General features: G+C 40.3%; 1 protein-coding gene across 6 annotated transcripts in view; it reads right to left on the reverse strand.

Moving 5' to 3' along the window:
• The window catches only part of CTNND2 (catenin delta 2), a 690230-nt gene that overhangs the window by 449140 nt on the left and 220825 nt on the right, over positions 1 to 20265 (reverse strand). Inside the window, exon 1 of one of the 6 annotated variants that reach the window (XM_087760898.1) lies at positions 8599 to 8785. The exons of 4 other annotated variants lie outside the window; for them this stretch is intronic. The gene's annotated coding sequence lies outside the window, so the exon portion shown is untranslated. Of the gene's footprint in view, positions 1 to 8445; positions 8786 to 20265 lie in introns of those variants that run through there. One more of the 6 variants, XM_087760891.1, reaches the window with a different exon arrangement.

The following is a 20265-nucleotide window of genomic DNA, read 5'->3' on the forward strand; positions in this document are numbered from 1 at the left end:
ACAGAAAGAAACAGGGTAAAGGCATACTGACAGTCAAATAATGTCATAGGAGATTTCAAGCATTCAAAACAGTAGCAGCCCACTAACTAACAGTGGGATTCAATAATATCTGAAATAATAATTAAAAAAAAAAAATCACATTTTGTTTGAAAAATGTTTGCAAATCAAAAATATTCAAAACCCACGTTAATCTGCATGCATATACAGACAGAATAAAGCCTCACTCACTTAGGTGAATGCAGGTACTATTTGTGTGTGCATTTCTGTTTAGGAGCAAATGAGTCCGCTTATCTCTAGTACTGCATTTACCACAGCCATATGTGCAATTTTTAAGCACTTCGATAACCAAAAAAGAACTTAGAATTTAGTTAGAAAATAACTTCTACTTTTAGATGAGCTCATGCAGTTCCTAACGAAAACCATACCATACAGTTCAATACATAATATCAGATAAGAGAATGACACCCCTAAGTCAGAGCAGCCTTTGAGAACTCAGCAAGCCTCGTCCAGAAGAGGACAGGATGGCAGGAGTGAACACACAGCAACATTTTATGAGAAGAAAGTGGTGCGGCACTGCCTGAATCATTGCCACACTTGGTTACTCCCAATGCAGCAAGCTTTATTCCTAGTAAAAATAAACAGTCATGTCAAAGAAAATGTTAAGTTTCTGAAAGTTGCAGAAGCCACAGAAGACAACTCTGAGAGTCAGGAGACGTAATGGAAGTAAGGCCACGCTGCAGCCTGCCAGAACAGACACCCTCCCAACTGCCTGAAACTTCTGCAATGGTCTGATCAACCATGGAAACACTTCAAATATGAGAACACTTGAACAACACAATATGATTTTGACAGCTCCCTAAGGATAGGTTCGTGCCTGCATGGTATATTGGACACATATCCCTTACTCAACTTGCTGTCGTTTGTTATGCATTATGATAACGACCGACTGTTTCCTTGTCAGTCCTGTATTTTTGAATCGAAACTATGGGCTGCATACACCCAAACTGCTTGAGAACAAATGAAAAAATTTGTACAGCATCCTCTTCAGCATGCCCTCCTGGTATCTTTAATATGCTTCCACTGACCCATAACTTATACATGCTGCGCTGGAGGCAGCCAGTCAGCACTCCAAGGACTAGATCTAGCCTGCGAGGTAATCTTACCTGGCTCCGAGAAACGCTGGCTGCTTTGCAGACTAACCAAACTTGTCAAGTTGCTTCTGGATTTGTACTTTCCAGAGAAGTGCCTAAGTGCAAACTCAAGTCAGGGATGTCCATTTTTTTTAGCCCAGATGCTGCACTGTACAAACAAACTTACTAGCCTGGTACCTGAACATCCAGGTAGGAACAGAAATGGCCTGGAGTTGCACTGTAAGCTGACCACTGCCGTCCTCTGCTGTTGCGAGCACTCGCAAGTGATGGGTGGCTGCCTTGTAACTTGCTTGTCTACATACAGTAGCAATGGCTTACAGTCCAAACTACGTAGAATTTTGCTACCATTTAAAACAGTAAGCATCTTATCCTATGAAACACTACCATTTGTGTCTTAATGCATGCACCTGCAGGGAAATGGAGGACATAGGAGCCATAGCCAAAGTTATTCCCCCTGTTTTTCTCAGACATCACCAAGCATATCACCAAGCACATTCACAAGGCTGAGATGCCTTGTGTCTTTCCAGATGGCAAGGGTATAAATATAAATTCATATACTTAGTAGACTATTGATGTTTCCAGAATATTAGTACAGGTGGCATTTTCCGCAAAGAGAGAAATTCACACGTGTAACGCGTGTGCTCTGAAGCAATGCTATTGTGTTTGTATGCAAGTCATCACTGACACATGAATAAACTGACAAATTTAAAAAAAAACTCCTGCCACAATAGGCTAAAGAAGACAGCCTAAAGATACAAGTTTCAGGAAGGTGTGATCACAAGAGCTTATCCATGAAAGGAAATCCTGTAACTTTTAAGGAATGTTTTCAGGTAATCCTCCAGATAGATAGTGTATAGCTATAGTCCAGAGGAAAAAGATGAACTTTTCCCCAATCTGTTGACCCATTCCATTTCAGTGGAACCTACTATTGAGATGCATACAAGGACACTGGAAAGGTGCTTTGGGTCTCACTCAACATGTGATGGATCTGTAACCCCTCCGGATTTCATCTTTGGTTAAGACTATCTATATATTTTTACCATTCTGTTAAAATAAGAACAGCCTTTTCCTTTGGTTGGAAGGACTGATATGAGCTAGATGTCCAAATGAAAAATGTACCCCCAGCACCTCTTGAAAATTTCTATGTTGTTTCCCCCTTCATACTTCGGTAGTGAATACATAGTCTCTCTTACAGAACCTCTGTTTTTTCTGATGAAAATTACACAGCACTGCTGCACCGGAGCGTATAGGCTTAAAGTGATCTGAGGCAGAAGAAATTATGAAGAAAGAAATATGATTAATGCAGGGGTCACTCCTTACTGATCTGTAATACTAATCTTGTATGAGAACAATTATATTAAAATAAAACTGCTCTAAATTCTTTTCTATATGTTGGTTCAATTAATAGTTTGGGGAAAGCAAGCTATTCAACTAATCCTAGCACCATCATATCATTTACTGGAAATCACTTTTTAGGCATCTCTGCTTGGTAAAAATTAAACCAAAAATATTTCAGTGTTTGAAGCTTTATGAATGTCAAGCACATGCCTTTCCAGTGCAATGTCTAACCCTATGACCGTTTAGAAGGGAACAAATACGGTCAGGATGCCGTAAAATTATTTATGAAAGCCCAAGGGCTTTCGCAGTTTATATATATTTTTTTTCCTCTTTTAATCACATCATTCTGAGTAAATGAATTCAAACGCAACTTACGTAGATAAAGCTGCTGACGTTTCACCTCCTCCATAGGATATGCCAATATGTGATTTAGTTTACTATGTCTGAAGTTCCTTAAAGCAGTCGTGTAACCTAGTTTCAGCAAAAGCACAACAAAACCTGTGAATTCTGGAAGCTCAGGTAAGTCTCTTCCACAACTACAAGGGTACCACAAAGCAACCCAACACAGACTTACCTCCCCTAAGTCAGCCAAGCTCCACCAATTTCAGTAGATCTCGATACCTCATTTTAAACCATCCGAGAACTTGTTCCAGCTTTTACTGCGTATCATTGATTTCATTAGAAAAAAAAGAAAATACTGGAGTAAAAGAGTCGTTGCCTAGAAGTGTAGGGCTGCACACAGATAATGGCTTCGAATGTCAGGGAAAGGCAGACAATGAAAAATAACTGAGCCACTGCGCAGAGAGAGCTGGAGAAAAGGAGCACAGCCCAAACACAAAGATGAGAACTTGCTCCTCAAAGAAAGCTGACATTGAGCCATTCTATGCTTGACTCTCAATCTGAAATTTGGCTATTAAATTTTCAGCACACCCAAAGCCAGTTGGGAAGAGTCAGCTGTGGAGCCAAAAGAAATCTAATCTGAAATCAGGGCAGGGCAGACACATAACACTGCAACCTTGAAGAAAAGAAAAAAAAAGAAGAAAAAATTGCCAAAGTGTTTGTTGGGTTTTTTTGTTTGTTTGTTTAAAATCTCTGCTAGCAGATCTTTTTAATTCTTTGTCTTTATTCATTGACAATTAGTCATCTCTTGCAGAAGAAGAATTTTTGAGATGTTCTAAGTTACAGGTTTCTAGCAACAGGCTGACTTTTCTATTGCTTAAAGGCCAGCTTGTGAGAACTAACAGCTTCGACAGTCTAAAAGATACAAGTATTAGAAGGTTCATGCTAGACTGGGCCCAGGGATAAAATATTGACCCTTCTGAAGATAAGCCATTAAAATAACAGCAAAAAACTACTAGTGTGTAATATCACCTCTTCACTTTTACGTTGTTATCTACATTTTAGTCAACAGCACCCCTCCGATATTATCGATGATGGATTAATCTTAATCGTCTATGCAAGAGAATTTGTATCAGGTTTTGGCATGTCCCTTTTGCACATTCATAAACTCCGGCACTTAAGAAAAGTTGAAAGAGTTGGAAACACAGAAAAGCAAACTCAGTACTGGACCAAATCAGCTCAAGTAAGAAATCAAAATAGAACTGCCTGTTACTGTTGAAATAAGGTTTCCAATAAATTCACTCAAAAAAAAAAAAAGTGAAAAGTCAAGCGGCAGAGGCTAACTCAGCCATGTTAGACTTCAGATTTACTACCAATTCCAACTGTGTAGTGGTTTCACAAAATAGCCATGAGCAACTGCACAACCAAGGCCGTAAGGAAGATGCTGTTATTTCCTATACAGTCTGCTGGGCCATCCTGCAGGCTGGACAAACAGTCTGCTTTTTTCTCGCCATGGCAGCCAACATCATCTTTAAGCCACTGTTCATGCAAGTCTAACGAGGAATGGGTACATGTTCCAGCTGAAATAGCCCTGTGCATATGCCAGAATGAGAGCCTGTATGTACTAGAAAGCACAGGCACCTGCCCTCAGTTTCCAAATGAACTATCTGCTACCACTCCAGATGTAGATATCCTTACACAATACTTATGAAACCCTAAGAGAATGGTAATAATCAGTATTAATTTCTTTATCAAAATATGATTAATTTCTTTATCAATACATGGTGCACACATGCTCAGTGATAACATTATTGAGAAGAATGGAGGTTTTCCTTTAAACAAGAATTATCAGCATTCATCACTGCCAGGAAAACTGAGGCCACAACTAGAAAAAAAACCAACATGATGACATCTGTCTGACTGCCTGTTGATCATCAAATGATTTAATGTTATAACTCAACAGTTCAAATGGATACTATCTCTCTGCCTCTAGTTTTAGCAGAGACTGTCAATGAATGCTTATTGCAGTCTCAATAGACATTTACAGCCTTTCCTAGCACAGAAGGCAGAAGCGTCCCAACTCTTAGCTTCTCTAACAACTTCTAAAGCTATGAAGGTTATTTGCCTTCAACATGTTCCAGTCCACTGAGAATAAAACTTTTAGAACTGGTCTAAATACAAATTATACACAACTGTGATAATTCCCAGGTAATATACTAAATGTGTAGGCATTTTTCTTATCAGTTCCCAAGTTCTGATTTGCTCCGCCACGCTGCCACAAAATCAAGGGCCTTTGCTGAATAACTCAGCTGTACACACTTCATTAGAAAGCGTTAGACACAGGGTGTGTTAAGGAGAGCCTTACTTCAGCTGACATGTAGTTGTGTTTCCAACTACTTTTTCTTCCAGATCCTTAAAACTGCACAGTTTTGTAGCACCCGAGACTGACAAAGATGAGTTGCATGTGTTCATGGCTGGGAGGACGAAGTTCCTGCTTTAATTATCATGTCTGCTTTTTCAAAAGCCAATTAATGGAATGACCATTCTGAGAATGTCAAACAAAGGTCTTGACCTCTGGCAAAAACTATTTGTAACAGCGTGAACACCATGGTAAGAGTTTTCTAAAAGGATCTCTTTGGATCTCAAAAGGAAATATTTTAAATTTCTCATTAAAATTATCTCAATCATTTCTTATAACATCAATCTCTACTAAAATAAATAAATAAAATCAAGAACACCCCCCCCAAAAAAAAAACCAATAACTGCTTTTATATATCAGATTTAAATGTAGGGATAGTAGCTTCCATCAAACGTATTATATACTCTGCCATCTGAACGGCCTGCCTATTGGCAGCATTTTAAGTCTGATGCGTGCTGTTAGATCAGGGCTTACCATTTTCTGTTAGCTCTGCCTCTCCCCATGGGTTAAAGCAAGTCCCTAGTATATCTGAAGTACAGATATATGTACAGTTTGTATACATATGTATATGTGCACACACACAAATGTAGCACTTGTTAGTATCACGGACCCATCGTATGGAAGGCTGCTTAAAACACGAAGAGAGAGTTTCTACTTTAAGTCAGTATCATGCTACAAAAAAAGTGTGTCAAGACCTCCTACTTCAGTAGGTTATTAGGATGAATTTTTACCAACGACAGAAAGCTGGTTTATCTCATCTGTCAGTCACTTTAGGATTCAGCAACTAGAAGACTGAACACTTTTTTTCAGAAAAAGGAGAAGAAAAAAATAAATTATACCTTCTGCTTACAATTATTTTAATGAAAGAATGCGTAAGCTACTGAACATCATTAGTTAGTACATAAACAACTGTTACCTATATAATAAAATCACTGAAGTAATCCCAACTTTGCCTTGAACTTCCAAAAATCAAGATGTACACATATGGTTGAATTAGTTCAGTTACTCAGAAATCAGTGGAGTAATACCAAAGATAGATTTGGCCCGTTATCTACCTGCACAGCACAAATGAATAATGCAAATGTGTATGCAAAGAACCATGAAGTATCCCAGCTTAGCAGTGCACTTAAAATGTATCACTAACTTTCAGCTTCCTGAAATATTTATCAGCCGCAGGAGGTTCCACCGAGAGCACACTCTATTAGGGACTTCACTGAATTTTTATTTCTACACCTGACTCAGAGGAATTTAGAAAAGGAGACTGGAATTAACCGCTAAAACAACTTCAGGTACTGCTCTGTCACCAGGGGCTTCACGAGTTCCTTCACAACTGTTTCTGAGTCACTTTAATGTTCTTCCCACAGCCAAGACTAACTGGGGTCTTTACACAGCGCATCTTAGAGGGGAGAAGAGGATGGTAACAAGTTTCCAGTCACCTGACTTCGGAAGCCACTAAAATTAAATTGTATGCAATTAGAAAGCTATTGAAAGAATCCACAGTAATGAGCATGCTTTAAGACACCACAGTCAACTCAAAAGTACCGCATATCAAGTTAAGCAGTCTTATTAAAAGCAGTCTAGTGGTACAAACTAGTTAAAATGACGAGTTGCATCAACTAGGAACAAGCCTGGATCAATCACACAAAGCATTTAAACTACTGAGCGCCAGCGAAACATTGAATTAGTTTTACTAAACCATTTTTTTTTTTTAAATAAAATTAGTTCCTGATCTTGAAGCAATTAAAGTAGTTTTATTGGTCTATTAAAGCCGGAACATCTGAAGTAAATTTTTTTTCATGCTGAATACAAAAAACAAAAACCAAAACCCAACACAACCAAACAAAGCAGCCCTTAGCTTAAGATTGAGCAGTTAACCTAGTTTGATCTAGCAAATCTTTTGTTTTCAATATTAACTAATAAAAACTAACAGTTATGGTTATATCAGAAGAGACTTCCCACAAAGTCATACATTTTATTCATTATGGACTCTGCAAGGGTATATGTTTACTCATTTAATCTGACAAACGCAATTGCCTAGTAAACAGTATTACTCCACAATAACATATTCCTTCAGTGTCGAGTCAGGAGTAATAAGTACAACCAATGTGCTCTAAACACCATTTGTTTGGGTTGGGGTTTTTTTTGAGGAAGTACTAGACACAGCTGCGGTTTTGATTGTTTTTACATTTTAGATATTTCACTTGAATTCAGCCAAAAGACCAAACAAGTAAATAAACTGTTACCTTAACAAGTATACAGATCTGTGTCAGAAAAGGCTGTTGGGACTTTTTCACATAACTGACTTTCACGTGAAATTAATTTATTTAATCCCTTGAACAGTCAGTCACAGTTCCCTGGGACTTGAGCAGCACCAGATGAAGCTAGGAGGTCATAACCATGCATTATTTTCACTCATCTTCTGTAATGAATTTCAAATTAGCTGACCCATCTACACAAAAAAATCTACCTGAAAATCTTACTAAAGACTTAAAGGTTAAACAGAATTATAAGAGATGCAAATCCCATTCTCACTTATTTAAGACTATAATCTGAAAAAAAAGATATCACTACAGTTGAGTATGTAGTATTTATTGAGAATATTTCCTAGGGTAAAAGTACAAAGCAACAGGTCTGTAAGCTCAAAGCACACATCCACAAAAATACATTTTTGCATAAGAAAGATTAGCCTGTTAAATTATTTTATCTCAGTAGAATTACTGATTTTCTCAAATCTTTGCTTTAGACAAGTTGAAACAAGAAATAACCACAGTCAAAGTGTTGCTGAATAAGGACATGAAGCGTTTTGGGGAAAAAAAGACACTTCCACTAAAGAGTAACACTTGCTTTCTTGCCTTTAATAGACTTTAAAGTACCCATTTCTTTCTCTCTCTCTTTTTTTTTTTTTGAGCCAAGAACCCCGTTTCTAAAAAAAAAAAAAAGGGAAAAAAACCCGACCAAAACCTACCAGCCACACGTTCGACAGCATTTCACGTGGACTTTAAAATCTAGCAATTATGGTACTTATACGCCCTTGTGTAACCAGATTTAAAGCATTTTGAGGTCCAAAAACATTTCCAAGCCATTCAGAAGTGACGCTTAAAGCAAGCTGTATCCCTTTTCACGAAATCTCTCATTTCACCTCAAACAAACAAACGACGAAGCAGCCCCAGAACAAGTGCTCCATCTTGAACTCTCTACCTTTGTCGCCCACTTGGAAATTGAATCTCCTTAATCACTTCAGCGTTCGCCCTGGGGAGCCTCCTCAAAGCTGCGCGCAGTCTCCCTCCTCTCCGGAGCAGCGGCTCAAGCAGGTCTCCTCATTTTTGATTCCGCCCCCCTTTTCCCACTTACAAAAAGAAACTTGGAAACAGCCGGCGAACGCTGCCAGCCATTCCCAACGCTGGGAAAGACGACGACGACGACGACGACGACGACAAAACACCCCGGCCCCTTCGCTGCTTTCCTGCCTTTCCGAGGCGCTCCGGGCGGGCGAGAGGCGAGGCCGGGCCGCGGGCAGCTGCCGCCGGCCCAGCGGGCAGCGCGGGCCGGGCCGGGCGGGCGGGGGGAGGCGCGCTCCGGCGGGCACAAAGGTCTCCACGGCAACGGCGGGCCGAGCCCCCGTCGCCCTCATTCCGGCAGCACCTCGCCGCCGCCGCCGGCCCTGCCCACCCGCCGGCCCCCCACCGCCCCGCGCTGCCCGCGCGCTGCCTGTGCGCACCCGCCCCCCGCAGCCGCACCGCGGCCGGGACCCGCGGCCTTCCAGCAGAAGCAACAACGGCAACGCGAACGCAGCCCGGTCGGCAGAAGCGGAGAGCGCAGCAGATGCTGCCGGCCCCTGCCCGTGGCCCCGCCAGAAATTTACAGCTTTTTTTTTTTTTTTTTTTTTTTTTTCCCCTCTTCCAGAGTGCCGATCAACCTTCTTCATACATATGCATTTTTATTTAGGTTTTCCAATCGAGAGCAGAAGTCGATACGCTGCTACAGAACCTCAGCATAGCATAACTTCACACTGAATTCATTAAACCCCCCGTTCTTCAGCTTATCAGTCTCTCCTAATACAAAGCACTGCATTTTGGGGCACAGCTTTTCTATTTTTCTTTTAAACTTCTGCTTCGCAGACGCTATGACCTGAAGCTATGAAACTCTGGCCTTAAATACGCAGGCATCGAGAAAATAAAACTTAGGCTCCAATTTTTAGAAGCGCGTACAGCGATAAACGGCAAGGCCAAAAGCTGAAGGCTAGAGGCCTGGCCTGGCCTCCAGCATGGGGGGCTCCAGCGCACGTTACAAGTACCACCTTCACGCACAGGATTACCCCCGCGGACCGCCGCAAGGCTCCTCGTACGCCCCGAAGCCTGAGGGGCCTGGGGTCAAGGATCCGGACGCCGAAGGTGGAAGTCAGGCGCAAGCAAGATTCGTGACAAATTCCTACAGCCCCATGCAAGACCCCTGTAGGTGCAATTACGCCTGTAAAAGATGACTGTCGTTCTTCGGCGCAGTGACGAGCGGTTAAGTCATTCAATTATGCTGCGGAAGTCAAAAAGGCTTAACTTGCTTCTGAGGATTTCTTGCTAAAGTGCCCTATCCAGCCTGCCCATTTCAGTTGGCCAACACCGGTGTGATCTGAACCCTAGAGGAAAACGACTGTTTGATCCTGTCAGGAAAAACAGCCTTCCCTTTCTTTCACAGAAATATGAGCTTCATATTCAAATGCTTCATGTGAATAAACTGCATCAGCTTAGACTCCAAAACGAGCCCTTCCCTTCCCGATGTTTTTAATGAAACTAAATGTGATTATTATACCCATTTTAATTTAAAAAAAAAGTCACAGCACACAGCCTTCATTATTTGCTGTCAACGTTTAGGTAAAAGGCTGAAGGGCTGGAGTAGAGGCTTGCATTTTAGCCTTTTTTTAAAAATTCTGTAGTCAATCCAGATCTTAAAGAAATGTCTCCTTTCTGCTTACAAAGAGCCGCCCCCCTTGTCTGAACCACACTGACCACGTACCTAACATCCCCCATCATTAATGTTTACCGTTACTGATTGGGAATCATAAAATTGCAGTGTGCATTTCAGTAGTCTTCTCTCGAAATGTCACAGTGAAGCTGAGGTCAGTTTTGCTTGATTTTACAGGACGCACTGAGGAAGTGACATTTCAGGGTCTGAAGGGGAAAAAAAAAAAAAAAAAACCGCTGACACGGCTTCTACCAACCTTCCCTGGGTTCACCCCCACTCTCTGGGGCAGACGTGAGTACCTGTACCTGCCCTCGACTTCCTCCCAAAAGGGGACACGGGGAAGAAACAGAAAGCAGCTAAGCAGGTTCAGAGGTTTAGCATTAGAAACTTCTTTTAAACACCTGTTGAGACCAATGCAATAATAATAAAAAAGAGAACACAATCGGCTACTTCTCCCAGAAACTTCTGGAAGGGGAAAACCCAACGGTTAACTGTATTTCTAAAATTTCAAGGAGGTAAAATTTTGCTGGGGGCAAAGGATGGAAAATTACATTGTAAAGCCCTTTATTTTAGCTCCTGAATGGCAAACTTACTAGCTTCCTTGTAACTCTGCCAAACTGTAAGCGTCATTTAAGGAGAGCAATGCAACAATTTATTGTTGTTCTCTATTGCTGCCTAGGATGTAGAAAGAAGACTGTTCATGATAAATTAAAGGTCACAAATAAATGGCAATTTAATAGAAGAAAATCTACTCCACATGAAATAATATCTCCAAGGGGTAATTAATTACACAGCAATCTGAGCACGTTCTCTTTCACTGAAATGCTGTGAATGCCCATCCTGTTTCATTTCCATGGGCTAACGTGCATCACCGTCTCAGGAAAGCTCTGCTGAAAAAATAGGAAAACAGGTACTATATAGGGATTGCATCTATTGCAGCAGTGCACAACACACACGCAATTTTGCAGTATATTTAATAGAGAAATTTAACCTAACAATAAAATTTAAAGGGATTTCACTCTCATTGCCAAGATCAATGGTTGGTATTAAAATGGATTGCCACATACTCATGGAAGAGTCGTTCAATAATTTGACATTTGTACACATTGCTATCTTTATATAAAGGGATCCTATCTCATAAAACTGATCGATGAAAGTGGAAGAAAACTATTTTCATTTCAAACCCATATACCCTTCCTGTCATTAGAATATGTACTTTTTGTGAATCACAAAAATTCCTATACACTTAAAATTGATCAAATCCTTAAGTACTCTGTTGATGTTTGACTTATTGTATGCTGAAGCTGTGCAAACTTTGAGAGTTTGGACAGGGAGAAGTAGAAGGAAATCGTATAGTGTATTTTACGTTTTCCAGTAATACTTACTGAAGGAAAACTGCCTTTAAGTTGGTATACTGAGAGAGAAGGTTAGGTGCAGGATTTTTCCATTGCTTTCCATTGCTTTCCAAGCACGAGAGGTTCTCTCTGAACCGCAATTCAGTGGTTTTATGCTAACACCCACAACTTCACTTTCATCTACACAAATGCACATTCCCATCCTTCTGACACTGGTTCTTCAAGGATCATTTAAAACATCTCCAAACATCAAGAGTGTAGTGGCTAGGTGGATTCTTTATAACTTGAATGAAAAACATCAATACTCAAATCTATGTTTTTCAGAAGAAATAAATCTGTAAACATTTCCAGGCAGCCATACCGAGGCCAGAGTTAAGGGTTAGCTTGTGCTCTCCTTGTCTAGTTGTCTAGTGAGCCAACAGGATGCATGCACAGAATAAACTGCTGTACAAAGCAGAAATAAGATTATTTCATTTAAAGTCACACAAATATTTACTGGATTAAGTTGTAGTGGTTTCTCTACTGGGTTGTGTTTTGTTGGTTTTTTTTTTTTCCCTCCCTATTAAACCCTTTCTAGGGCACATTTAGCTGTTCCTCTGCTTGACAATCTACGCATTTGCGGACAAAGATTACGCCACAATCTTTCCCTTTTCTCTACTAACATTTTCTGGTTTGTGACATTAAAGTTACCATGAAATAGCACTGCAAATACTGCAAAACATCAGATGTTTTTCAGAAGCTCAGGCTTGTGTCACAATCTCTTACCGTGTTTTACTCACGTTTCTCTCTTGATTTGGTAACCCCATGGGGAAGACCACTCTAAGAACAAGTAAGGGTTTTGTGTGATACTGTGCATGGTGGCTCTGCAGATCCCTACAATTTCTCTTCCATGACGTACTCGGCTCAGGCAAATAGTGTAAACAGGGAATTTTGTTCTTGCATAATAAATGAAGAAAGCCTTTCTTGGGGTCTGAATAGACAGTAGTATATAGCACGTACTTCCACCAACTTTTGCTCTTTATGTTCTGCAACATTAATGAATAGCAGAATTCTTTTAAAAAAATATTACAGGCCACACAGTCTTTAAGACTTATTCTGTTTCACTGTCTGTGGGAATAACCAATTCAGTAACATTAAGAAAGAAGAGAACATGCCTAAGCACTTGAAGATTTGCTAACCAACTTTGTTAAAAGAGCTACCGAGACATTTCCTACCATTTTGTATCAGCTTTCTAAGTATTCCTGAAAGTTTTTCAACACCCAGCAAGAATTTTGCAGAATATGAGCCACTTCTAAGTCAGGCAGCAGGAAAAAAGGCAATTTGAGAAGGGTTGGGCTCTTCCATGACTTCCTGGAAACCAGAAGTGAAACTCACTGTGATTCCAGTAGGAAGAGATTTAGGTCAACTAGAATTACCATGGAGAGCTAACGCTTATGGAAGTACTGTACTTAAATCCCAACTAATTGGGTTAGTGGTGGTTTCTCCAAGTTACAAAACGATTTTCTGGATACACTGTTTAGAAAATTTTTGAAAAGGAAGGTTTGCAATTTAAAAAGTTTATTGGAAGTTTCTTACCAGATTTCTGATAGCTACACAGCTTAACTAATTGTATGTCATGTTTTCTGTTTTAGAAGTAAGGTTAACCTTCATGACAATCAAATCTGGAAGTGTGATCTGCTGGGGCAGTATGATAAAGTCAAATATCGAGAATACAGATGAATTCTGAAAAAAGAAAAAGGATTTTGCCTTTTGCCAAAATTTACATTTATCCACATAACAGCTTTTCTCCTTTCAGCCATTTTCCTACCATGGAGCCTGTGCTTGTGGTATCTGAGAATTCTTTTCTATTTCTTTTTTGTGCTGATTGTTTTAAAAGCAGTATGAAAAATCTTACGATTTTGCTGTGAGATAGGTGTACGAACGTGTCCATTTGCAACATGAAAACACCTCCCCTGCTACCGTCAGCCAGCTTCATTTTCAGAATTGGTAATCTGGAGGCAATATGTTTTATAATTCCCAGACTGACAAGCAGTCCCTTTCATAGGGTTCATAAATACCTCTCATACTGATGGAAATGACCAGCAAACCCTTAAAGGAGGGTTATACGTAGTGGAAATGGCAAGCACCTGCCACAATGAAACCTGCAGGTGTCCAACAATGACAGAGCTATGGGTAGACTGGTAAATGCACAGATGCTAGAATCGCTTCATATCACACACACAATTTTAGCTTTATTCTTGGTAATTGACTTGGCTGCCACCTAATTTCTGACTACCCATGATTTTTAGATTGTACAGAGTAGTTATTTCTGCTGCTGTCCATATTTTGAAGTATTAATAGAAAGTAAATGGGACTATATTTTGTCCCCCCAGCCCTGGGGACTTGTATCTCCTATTTTCCTTTCCTATCTGAAGTTAGAATTACTCTTTTATGACTCCTGCTCTCCTTTGTCCCTGTCCAAAAGGAACTATTACATGCACCCACCTTCTCATCCTTCTATAAATGCTAACTAAAAATAGAAACGAATCCATCTTGGATAAACTCTGCTAATGTCAGTGGAAACTGTACCTAAACAGGCACGCTGAAGATAATCCCAGTTTCACGGAGAGAACATGGATGTCTGCAACGTCACTTGGTCTGTGCAGAGCCCTCTTACAGAAAGCTGCTCTGAGCACTGCATTAAAGAGAGGTGGGATGGGTTAAAAAAGGGCAAAAAAGAAGTAGGCTATTCCAAACAGTGTAATCTGCCTATTTTTTTCTGTTGATTTAGTCACCATCAGAACCACGGAGCCTGACAGATAAACTTAATCTCAAGAAACCCATACCACCTGCCTCGCATAGGCAAAGCTCAATGGTCAATGCTCTTCTATACTATTTAGCACTCTATACTATGTAAAAGCTTTAATGCAAGCATGAAAAGGGGCCACAGAAGCCATGACACTAGGGAAATTTTTTCCGCTCTTGTTTTCAAATCTTGGTTGTTGAACTATGCAGTGAAAATAGGAGTAATTGGAGAAATTCCACCCCCCACCCCCCCAAGGAATATTCTGTTTCTACAATCTATGTGCATTTATGGCTGTATTGCTATAAGCACAAATGAGACTAGTTTGCAGTCTGTAATTTGTTAACAATATTTCATCTTGAACTGCTATAGTTAAACCAGAAGAAAATCAGTGCACTCACTGCTGGTTAAGTCTTCCAGACTAAATCAGTTGCCTGTTCACTGCATCAGAAAAATCCACTAGATGCCCAGCAATGCTGAATACGATGCATTAGGATAAGAAGGAATGCTACCAACTCACTTCCCTTTCACATCAAAAAGTTGCTAGTAAAGATTTCCTGATCATCCATGCCGATTCAGGGTTCAAAGTCTCACTTCACATCCTTCTGACACATAATGCTAGCTCAAAATATTAGAGGAACAGAAAAAGAAACATCACATCATAGGCAGTGAAAGACCTTTTTTTCCTAACTAGCGATATTACCCTGAAGAACTGATGAAGAAGGGGTGCATGGTACCCGTGTGAGGAATGATCTTCTAACATTAGCAGAGGAAACCCCGTTGTTAGATCTGCTGTTCTAGGAGACCAGTATTTTGCACAACAGTGAGAAATAAAAGGAAGGCAGGTGCTTCTGTCACAAGGGCATTCATATTATGTCTCACCTCAACAATTTACCTGTCACACTGGCAATATGGAACCATGGAAAACCAATTTCATGAGAGGATATGCTCAGTTGTCTAAAATCTTGAAGGACTGGGAAATGTGCACTATTTTCCCCTCAAATATAGGATTTTTTTAGTTAAAAATTATTCTTCGAATAAAGGAAACCTCAAAGTTGTTCTATTTAATAGCAAAGTAAGTCCAAGGGAGAAAATGGTATATCAGAAAAACATGAAATCAATACCAGAACTAATAAATGGAATGTGAAAACATGTTATTACAGCTGTGTACTCCATTGCTGGTGTGATGATCGGTGACAGAAATAATTCATCACCACAACACAAAACAGTGTCTGTAACCCAATTTCACTTGCTACATCTTGTATGATGTATACAAACGTCAGGTAAAGTTCAACATCTGTGATGCTGAAGCTTTGTAATAGTCAAACATTATGATGGGTTTTCTATCAAACTAAAAAGAGTTCAAGAACCAAAGGGGTACTTTGAATCCGCAGAACAAGCACACAGCAGCGTTGTGTGTCATACACCGTCTTACATAGTGTCACTTCTTCAGCCTCTGAGTCACTTTGAGCAAGTAGGAGCCTTTTTAAGTCTGACTTTGTGTCACAAGGCAAAGAAGAAATATATCCTTTTATCTGGGAATTCATCTCTGACCAGGAATAAAGACTTGCTGCTCACAACAGGTTATTTTTCTCCTCTTTCTGCATATAAAAATACTCTACTGGTCTGGTAACATGAGGCTGCTATCTGCTCCCAAAAAGATCTTGAAAATGAAATTATGCCTTTCACCAAAGAGCACGGTGTGAGAGCAAATGTGATATTTTGTATGGAGAACAAAGATTTGGGTTTTCAAGCAAACCAGAATATAAACAGGTCAGGAGCTATTAATCAAAATAGAAACGTAACAGAAATCCATAGAGGGAGTGGAGAATATTGACAAACATGCTTTTCATTAGAAAAGACTTTTTGCATCAATTTTTGAATTAAGAAAATCAATCAGAAGGAAGATATACTGAGAGCAGCACCAGGAAGCAGCAGAAGTTAAGTTCGACAGAGAGAAGCTGCGCAATTTGACCTTTTGTCAGACGCTTCACCAACTCTGCAGAAATGGGATATTAAGCAAATAGCCATAAAACAGGTAGAATTATTTAGCAAGTGCGGGACTTCTAATCATCCTAGGCTATGACCTACTAGTGTCAGCGAATCCGGCTGCACTGGAAAACAGAGTCTCCCAGGATGCAGCTGTGGTTTGATGGGAGGGCAAGAATGAGGAGGAGCTCTTCAGGAAAGCCAAAATCTGCATTCAATTCGATTAGCAAGCAGATATAACTAAAATTTTAGAGGGAAAATAAAAGCGTTTTTAAAGTCAAAAATACAGGGGGGGAAATTGGGGGAGCGCGTGAGGGAGTAAAAAAGCTGTTTCAGGCTTCTCTTTGATAGTTTCAAAACTCCACTTTTTGAAAATGGCTGTATGCTTCTGATTTATTTTTTTCCATGTATATTTAAAACGGACACTATGAAATCATTGGGCACAGACATAATGTTAACAACTTCTCTTTTTTCATGCAAAATTTCTTTGACAGCTTGGCATATAGTTAATCACTTTTTTAAACTGAATGCACCCCAACACAGTGGACCTAATTTTTCAATCTGTCAGCCAGAATTTGTCATTAACAAACTTTACAAAACAGATTAAATACTTCACTTTTTTCTCAGGCTTGTGACTTGGCAATGGGCTGAAGAAAATGTGTATTTCCAGCAAGATTAATGAGTAATTATTAGTTGAGATTAACCTGTTATACAGATTTAATGGATTTCTATATTGGCTGTGGAAGTTCTCAGAATACATTGATGAATGATTGCCACAAAAGAAAACAAGTTAACCTGATCAGAAGAAGTCGTGGAGGCTGAGGGAGAAAAGGAGAACAGATAAAAAGCAGGGAGCGAATCTGATGTTCAGAAAGGTATTTGAGCCATCGATACTAACAGAAAAGAGAGAAAGGCACCCGTTAATGACTGCACCATTCCTTTTGGGGTGACAGGCACATTAACCTTCACTTGCTATAGCAATCATATCAGGAACAAAATGAATCTATTTCAGAAAATTCTTTGGGACAATCATGACTGCTTGGCTACTGGGATTTTAGTTTAGGCTTTTAATCAGATAAAGATAGAGGTGAGTGTCTTGGGTTTTTTCCCCTCCAAAAAGCACACAGTGCACCTGTTTTGTAAGTTTTATTAAGGATATAATGGTTTTTGTAGAACAGCAAGATATGGAAGCATGCTCACATACTATCATAGCAAATACTCGAGGCCTCAAATTCTGTCTGTAGAACATTTTTTTTTTTTAATATTTGCTGCAAAAAACAAGAAACACTGTTATGCACGCCCAAGAGAAACCAGCTTGGCCAGTGATTAACAGACCAATTAAGTGACTTAAACTTCTGCTAACATAACTTACTTACCAATGCTACATTTAGATAACATGCTACCAATGCTACATTTAGATAACATCCTTTCCACACTGTGCCTTCACTCTGCAGCTCCATCTTTCTCCTCCTCTCTCCTCAATCTCTCCCTTTACCTTTTCCTTCCCTTTCACTTTTCTCACCTCCCTCTCTTAAGGCTAAGTCTAGTTCCCTTAAGAAACAACACAAAAATCCCTGCAACCCTCTGCAAGCACAGTTCTCTCTGCTAGCATGCCATCCCTCTGCCTGTCCCTCAAACAAACCCAACAACATTTGGGGGAGAAAAAACACCTACTGCCCTTTTTGTACACACTATTGGAGACTATGTTGCTAGTTGCTCATACCGTCGTAAGTGTAGTATATTTTTTTAAATCCAACTTGCTTTCTAATTGCCTCTTTACACTTCAAAATATGGCACAGGGCAATTAGCACCCCAAAAACCCCCATGCCCCCAAAACACCCAACCACCTCAATTCTGGAAGCCAGACCCACCATTTCCCGTGCAACACCAACGGGCTGCAGTGCCAGACCGTCGCTGCCCACCGGGGACCCCCACCGGCACCCCTGCCCATGGACCCAGGGGCTCCATTTCAGCTCTGCCTGGGGCACCCAGTGCTGGCCCCAGCGACCGTCAGGGAGCAGCAGGCCTGGGGCTGCACCAGGAGGAGGGAGAGGGTGCCCACAGCATGGGCAGGGCAGTGCCCTCCCCGAGCGCGGTGCAGTCCTACAGCATCTCTCTTATTTTTGAAGTGACAAGACATATCGCTGCCTACAATATCCTTCACCCCACCTTTACCTGCGCAGTCAGCCATGAGTAACTTTGACATAGTGGATAATTATTTTTCTGTGCACAGAGTGCTCCACCACGCTATTTTCTTCTCCCCCTTCACAATTTTCAAGAGATTTTGGTCACTGCCTCTTCCCATGCAGAGATGTAAATTTATTGTCTCCTTTCTCTTTTTGGCATCACATTTTGCAAGAGTTTCTGCTTGTGCCCTGACCCATGCTGAGCTGTCTGTCAGCCTTTACACCTTGCCTGCAAGTGTTAAATTCAAAATCTGTTCCCAAGCTTTTCGAGTAGCTGCACTCCTGTGATACGTTTATAGCTACCAGTAAACCAAGCTGATACACTGTGTAGAAAACGTTAGTGGAAACAACCTAGTGATAACTAAGAGACTGTTCAGTCTAAGAACTTATTTTGGTATTTGAGACCACATTATCTCTATAAACTGAAAGATGCAAACTCACATTATGTTGACCCACATAAGAGCTCAAACTGACCTATGTTCAAAATACCTGCTGGGATTGGGCAAGGAAAGGTAGCAACGCATTTCCCAGGATGTCTTACTAGAGTAAGAAAGCTAACCCTCCTAATGAGAACCTTTTCTGGCTGTATACATTTATAAAAAGAATGGCTAAAATCTTCCCTCACTCATGCCTCTTGAAACATCTTAAAATACCTGACAACAGCTGTATCTCAGGGAAGACCGTCGCCTTCCCTCGGCCTCCAGAGGAAAAGGGTTGGCTTTTGGGTGCGTTCACAAAATGGTCGATAGGGCCTAATTACTACAAATGAAGCCGCCTTCCACGCTTTGCTAGTGGCAGACAGAATTTCTCTGAACTAGGAAGTTATGGACACTACGACTAAGGGTATGACAGAGAACAGGGGCTTGCTGCATGAAGAAAAGCAATTCTATCTGCCTGAAAGAATCTTGAGACATATTCTGCATGCATTTGGGGAAATGACTTTTTAAGTTTCCTTCATGATGAGGAAGGAGGTGTCTACTGCACATTTCTAAACTAAAAAAAAAACCCCTAAGATGGCACATGCTGTTTTTCTTTCACTTATGGACTGGGTTGTGTTCCCCGTGCCCTAGGGAGAGCAATTCTGCTCTCGCTCACATGCAGGCATATCCCATGTATGTCAGCTTGAGCTGTTTTGGAGAACAAAAGAAGAACTGATTCTAATAGACCTGCATGGCTTAGGCAGCGTGCAACCTGGCCTTTACTTATTTTAACAATAAAAATCAATGCAAATAAACTTTTATACTCAGAATAAATGATCATGGAAAGAAGTTAGACTTGCAGATTTTGAAAGGTCTGAAACAGGTAAATGTTTATGCAATACTGGTATGCATGCACAGCTGCCATACCTATCCCAGGAGTAAATATACAACCAGAGATTGTTGCACCCATTTAAATTACCTTTTCCATACTTGAATAGAGATCTTTATGCAAAGGATACCTAGAGATTAATCCAGCTTAGAACTTACAGAATATTATACTATTTACAGCTGTAGGCAGTACAGCTTTCTAACAAGTAATATATGACAGCCACCTCAAAATACCGTGTTCTTAGAGACTGCATTAATACAGCAAGACGTACCAAAAGAATTATCAAAAAGTTGTGGGTTCTTAACAAAAAGATTTTTCTCATACTGAGTAAAATGAGCAGACCTCTCAAGCATCTAGAATTTCAAGCAGATGTAAATAAGTGATAATCATAATCGATAATCACGTCCACATTTCTGCTCCTTCATGTTACTGAAGACAATGA

This window comes from Nipponia nippon, unplaced genomic scaffold (genome assembly GCF_047370975.1).
Source record: "Nipponia nippon isolate SJK-2023a ecotype South Korea unplaced genomic scaffold, ASM4737097v1 scaffold_1, whole genome shotgun sequence".
NCBI classification, from domain to species: Eukaryota; Metazoa; Chordata; class Aves; order Pelecaniformes; family Threskiornithidae; genus Nipponia; species Nipponia nippon.